The sequence below is a fragment of the Buceros rhinoceros genome, unplaced genomic scaffold (assembly GCF_000710305.1).
Source record: "Buceros rhinoceros silvestris isolate BGI_N320 unplaced genomic scaffold, ASM71030v1 scaffold3040, whole genome shotgun sequence".
NCBI classification, from domain to species: Eukaryota; Metazoa; Chordata; class Aves; order Bucerotiformes; family Bucerotidae; genus Buceros; species Buceros rhinoceros.
Genome location: NW_010391112.1, coordinates 42,230 through 48,825, shown reverse-complemented (window position 1 = coordinate 48,825; position 6,596 = coordinate 42,230). Strand labels below are relative to the sequence as shown.

The 6,596-nt window shown below is 36.8% G+C and overlaps 1 long non-coding RNA gene across 1 annotated transcript in view; it reads left to right on the top strand.

Annotated features, from left to right (window-relative positions):
• Positions 1–205: 205 nt before the first annotated feature.
• Positions 206–6,596, top strand: part of LOC104496898 — a 35,467-nt gene continuing 29,076 nt past the window's right edge. The window contains exon 1 of the long non-coding RNA XR_727821.1: positions 206–249. This is a non-coding gene — a long non-coding RNA (uncharacterized LOC104496898). The remainder of the gene's footprint in view (positions 250–6,596) is intronic.

Genomic DNA, 6,596 nt, shown 5'->3' with positions numbered 1-6,596 from the left:
TTGTAAGATTCATTAAGCCAAACAGGCAGTATGACTAGCTAAGGATGTGAGTCATACATCTGGAAGGAGAAAACTTCCCAGATGTATTTCCCTATTTCCTCTCAGTATTTCATATATAGTAAAAGGAGTCCAATTTAAGATTTTTCCATAGTTGTTAGCATTTCCTGAGTGGTAGGTGCAAAGTCAGTTGCATGCCTGCAACTAACCTGAGAGCTCCTCTGAACAGGGGCCGTCTGAGGTGCTATTCATGTGCACCAATCCCATATATCATTCACAGCATTCTCATTGCATTCTGGGTCTCAGGTCACTTCAAAATTAAGCTTAGCAGCACTGATTTTTACAAGCTCAGCTTTCTCCAGGTAATAAATTCCTTCAAACAATGAATTAACTTGCATACCTAAAGGTTAGTTATCTAAATCTAACACATCCGTCCTGGGCTCTGTTTATAGTCATTGGAAAGAAAGCTCTCATTTGGAGAGTAATTCAACTTGTCCTCAGATAGGTGTCAGAAGTGTGTGGGATGAATTACTCTCTAAAACTGTTTTATTTCTTATCCTGTGATTCTTACAGGAATCTATCACTCAGTTAGTGGTAGACTGGCTTTTAGCCTTCTAAGCTAAGGTGATATGGATGTGTGAGGCAATATGGATGTGACCAAGTCACTACAGAAAGGAGAGTGAGACAGCGTTTGTAGAGTTATAGAAGCAAGGGGAAGAAAATAGTGGAAGCTATGCAAAGCTTCCCTTTACTGGGAAAAAAAAAAATGGTTTTACTTAGTTACAATTAAAAGTGGATTTTTATACCCTCACCTTCTGCAAGTTATGCTATTAATTTTTGTGTACTGCTGGTGCAGCTAATGAGAAGGGTTACCCTTGCTGCAGACATTTTTCTTGTTCAAATATTTGCCAAATAATGAATTGCGTAACCCATTTTACTTTGACTTGTTGTTTGTATTTAGCTATTTTTTTTAAAAAAGTCCAATTGTTTTGTAATTTGCTACTTTTGAATGAGTTACCCCAACTTTTTCTAATAACTAATTAGTTTTTACTTCCTTACAATGTATTTTATCATGTATTACCAGGACATACATAAAATATTGAGAGTGGAGTATTTTTTGTTAGAAGTATTAGAATTATTTTCCTTCTTGGTTTCCTGGAGCTGAAACCTACCATTTTTCAGTGCATGCTGTGAAAATCCTATTTTCTAAGGCTATTCAGAGAAGACATGATTTAAACATCATGCATTTGAGTGTAGGCTGTTGATTTTTGAAATAAGACTTTAAAAATTAGTAGGAAAATCATGTTTAAAGTGATCGGATTGCATTATGACAACCTTGTTATTGATGATACTTATTTTGTTTGTATTTCTGATATTTGTTTCAGCATCTGAAAATTGGAGAGGATTTGAGTAGAGCTAAATAAATAAAATAATTCTTCCTCAATGATATCTTGGGTGTTGAATCAAATTGATACTTAACTTTTTCTCAAGTAGTAGAATGTAAGCCTTTTCTCTGATTACGTCCCTTTTTTCTTCTACAACATTCTCCTCTAACTGTAATTTTATCAGTGGTAGAGTAGTGCATATTTGCTCCTGAAGTAAGTGTTCCCAATGTTAATTTCATGTTCTATTCTGAGATTCTTCTGCGAGTTTTTCCTATCTTCACTTCATGGGGAAAGACTGATAAATACTAAAATATGCTCATTTTCAAAGTAGTCTTTTCTCTAATTGGGCTTCATTTTTAAATTTTCCTTTTTTATTTGTTGTTGCTATTATTTTTTAACTCTAAACTATACCAAAACTCATGAAAATCATCCATAATTTTTTAACAACAGCGTTAGACCCACTGCAGCTCCAGATGTGTATCTCTGTTCTTTTATCACCAGTTCAGAATGTATCACTGTAAGGCCAGAGCACATCCTCGTCATTTAAAGACTTACTTCCCTTTTCTCTGACACAAAGTAAAGAAGTCCTTTTCTTCTGTTTTGGAGAGATGCTTTATTAAGAACTGCCTGAGATAGGGATAACTCTGGCATAAAAACCTAGCTAAAAATGGCTATCAGTTTGACATTGAATATTTCTAATACTTCCCCCTTTTCATATTTTTCAGTTCATAACAGTAAGCTTTTTCTTCTGATTGGTGGTGGCAGGTACCATGGGGAAATAGGCTCCTCATACAGGAAAAGAGTCTTTCCAGGCAACCAACCCCAGTCCCTTGGATAGCTTTGAGAATCAAACCTCTTTAACTTTTTGGAGTTTAAAGGAACCTGTTTCCTTTGAGTTCTGCTTATCTGCACCCTCATTGACCTTTTCAAAGAACTCAAGATTTAGGGAAGTGCTTTTTTCTCCTTCACTGGAAGTGATACAAATTTTCTAATATTCTGAAGAGTGTGGAGATGGATTCTCCAGTTGCAAGATTTTGATCAGATGAGTCCCAAAGTCACTTTATCTGAGATACTTCTGCTTGAAAAGCACAGACCTCAATTAAAAGGTGTTAGAACTTATATACAGGATGGAAGGTCTGTGTTATACACATGTATGTGAAGTTTTCTGGTAAAATAAATTAAGTTGTATAAATTATAAAAGAAAAAATCGTATTCAAAACATTAACAGCACAAGTAATCAATCCTTTCAGTCAGGTGAGGATACAGAACTGGTAACTGATTCTCTGAGAGGACAACTCTGTTCCTGTCAGAATACATACACAGAATGTTTATCATTGTAGTACACTTTGTTTGTTTATACAAGAACTAATAGACCTAGAGAGTACATGAAGGAGTCTCTATTGCTGAGTAAAAGATTGCACTGCATTTGGAGAGGGCATCCTGGGCATGGTCTCTGAATTTATACAGAACTGCCCTTGGAAACACCATCCTCATAACGCACAGAATATGTGAGTTTGAACATCCTCAAACTCAAAAGCTTCTGGATCTTAATAGGGTCTACATGGGGCTTGGGTGTTTCGTCTCAAAATGTGCATGCAGGAAATACTTTCAAACATTAAAGTTGTAGCTTCTGAGGAGCTGAAGGTTAAAGAGAAGATAAATGCTCAGTGAATTTGAAGCACTTCAAGGATTTGCAAGGAGCTATTTTGAATCTGAATTCTAGGTGCCTGAAGGCTTCTTCAGAACAAGGGCGTCTGGTATGATACACTGTATTACTCTTTGAAAAAATGCTAGTATGTACCTTAAATAGTCCACCTGTAGGATTAGAAGATAATTCCCATACAGATTGACACAATTAAGAGAACATTAGCCAGAAAATACTTTTTCTTTGTTAAAAATACATTGTGCTTTTTTGCTCTGTTTTCCAACCATTCCACTTGAACCATTCACACTGTATTGACCTGCTCTGAGCCTTTAGGGAGGCTGTTAAAATTTGTAACATGAACCCACAGAAGTGTCAAATATTAACAAGTGTTCTCTGCCCTGCTGGTGCTGAATGTTGATCCATCTCAGGCACCAAGAAACTGAGAGCTGATTTGTAATTGTTGCCTTTCCTGTTCTCTCACATGGCGGTTAAGTTTGCTGAAATGTCTTTCTTTTAGCTATTCAACGCATAGGAACTTGCATCACCCTTGGACCTTTACAGTAGCAAGATCCTGCCCGGTAGCATACTAGTTGGTGTGACCAACATCTGTCTCTTGTGGTTCATCGCTTCCCTCATCCTGTCCCCAAAGCAAGACTGTGTAATTAGCAGTATATTGTTAAATATATCATTGTAGTCTGCAGGTATGTGTACTTTTTGTAATGAGTTTATACTAATGAAGGCAAGTCAAACTGCTGCACTTCCACCTGAAATGGAAGATGATGAGGGTTGTGTGGACTTCGGATTCTGGGAGAGTCCATTCCCCAGTCTCAAAACAGGACTCTCCCTCCTGCCCAGAAAAGGTTTCCCTTACTGCAGGCTGATGCAGATGCCTGAGATGTGGAGTCACCATCTGAAGTCCTGACCTTCCTTCAGGCCACAGCGCACCCCAAGGGATGAAGTCTCCCACCTGGAATCCACACTCACTCTCGCTGCTGGGTAGAAGAGCAGAAGGACAGGCAAATTTTGTATGCTTGATCTAAGGAGACATAACTGAGTACTTCTTTACCAGTGAAGTCTAGTTCAATACCTTATAGAGTTTAATTAGCAGAAATAATGAAGAACCAAACTAACACTGTACTTCGTGTGGTTACGATAGTGTACCAGATTGATTGTTCATTGGACGGCTATTATCTTGGAGCTGCCTCGTGCCGTCCGTTCTACTGCAACCTAACTAAACTTTGCGTAGTTTGGGAGGGGGAAAAAATGAAATTGCCTTCTGCTGCAAATAATAATGAGTCAAAGATTTTTAAGCCCCTATTTCCTTTAGCACTTCCCATAACATGAAATTTTTCTTGTGACTACAAAATATTGGGTTTCCATTTAACTAAAAATATTGGCTCACAAAATTCATAGAGGAAGGGAAAAAAGTGTTTCCGTACAGCATTTCTGGCCTACCCTGTTGTCTTGTTGTGTGATAAGAGCACATCAGAAATTATCTGCTGGATTATTTCTTTATTCATTGTCTGGTTCCTGAGCACTCTTTAATTCAGAGGCAGCTACAATGGATCACAACTGCTGGTGTCTCCTCAGCAGAAAACTCAGGCATTGGATGAGCTGAACCACCTTCTGAAGTTACTTATGGCTGTACAGCTTAGGCAGGCTGAGCATTTGTCTGAGCCCTTCAGTTAGCTGGGAAGAACCTGTGTTAGTGTTCATTAACTTGTCACAGAAAAGCACACCCGTAAAAAGAATGGGATGTTCGATGAAGAAAAGGGTGCTTGCTGTAACTTATTTATAAATCTTAACCCACTACTTCCTTCACAAATGTGCACTAGTATTGTTTCTCATAGGTTGTTTGTTTGGTTTTTTTAATAGATTGAATATTAGGATCTTATCACAATAACATTCTTAATAATGCTCTACAGTCAATATATTTTTCCTACCATTTGTTCATTTTACCCATAGGCATTTATGGAAGCATTTATATAACAAATTCCTAGGAAATGTTTGTTTTTATTATCACTCATTGGTATTCTACATAGATCCCATTGAATCACTGTGGTTTGGACAATACATCAGTTTGCCAATGAATAAGCTGAGTTCTTAAACAAGTAACTGATTTCTTTACCCTTGCAACATACAGGTTGTTCTTTGTGATTCGCCATTCTCATCAGTACACTGCATGTTTTACATAATGCTGGGCAAATGTAGCACATCTCTGTTGATGCAAGCTGCTTTTACAGCTTGATAATATGGTTTGATCTATCACTTTTCTAAGCTACAGTGTTCTATTTTTCCCTTAGGGATACGATGATGGATATGGGGGTGAATACGATGATCCAAGCTATGAGGCATATGATAACAGTTATGCCACCCAAACACAAAGGTAAGCAGTTGTACTTTAATTTTTCAAAGAGCACCTTTTTTCTCTTAGCTTTTTATGTAAACTTCCTGGTTTATTTTACTCAATAAATTCTACAAAATCTCACACTATTTTAAAAAGCTGTCAGAAAGTAATAACGGCAATCAGAGTTTATATAGAGAATTACTTCAGATGCAGCAAATATGCAAGCAGCTATACTTTTAAAAGTCATGCCAAATTAAGTGTATTTTTTTTTAAAACAATTAAATCATTTTCCTATCTGATGTAATTTTGAACTTGTTTGTGCAATTTTTTTTTTTCCTTTACTAGTGCAAAGTTCTCAAGGGATTTCACATTTATGGCTTTGCGATGTTTTGGGCAAAACCAGAAAGAAATTAAAAAAAAAAAGGAATTATGAGGGTAAATATCTGCCACTGATTGGCATCCACCATCAAAGTAAACTACGGAAGGGATCTGCCTGCCTGAAGTAAGGCTGAAACAATCTGTTTTCAGCCAGTTACTTTCTCAGCAACTCTCCAAATTGATAAAAGCAAGCAAGTTTGGAAATTTATTTCATGTCCTTACCGTGTGTGATAATGGGGAAAATTGCATTCATGTTTTATGATTTGTGTCGCTAAACCGAAGCTACAAAAATGATCGCTTTTTGTGTATTTGTAGAACACACACACTTACATATTAATTCAACAGTTGGCCCATGTTTGTTAAATATGGAATTACATGTTTTTCACAGTTAAGCTGAAGGATAAAAGGTTGCTTATGCCAATTATTTAGAAAATACTCTTATGGGTTGCGAAGAGCACGTGTAAGATTGTGGAAAGGCAAATGAAATTTTAGCAAGAAAAGACAAAGATTTTAACTGAGTTAGTGTGATTCTTACTGAGCAAAAAAAAAAGTATACGTACAGAGTTCTGCACTCCAAAGACCAGAGGACCTTAAACTTCCTTTTTTGTTTAACCGTCTCTTTGGTTGAATGCATTGCTGATGAAAATGCCTGTCAGAATTACATTCAGCTCCAGAACTGCTGTAGTGACTAGCACCTGAGCTGTTAAAAAATGCTTAAGTATTTTTATAACGAGTGAAGTATATTTAAAAGGATTTGTCACACCTAAATGTGAACCCCATCAAGTATACTTTAACAACACTCTAACAACAATTATCCATTACTAGCTGTACCCATCACGTCGTC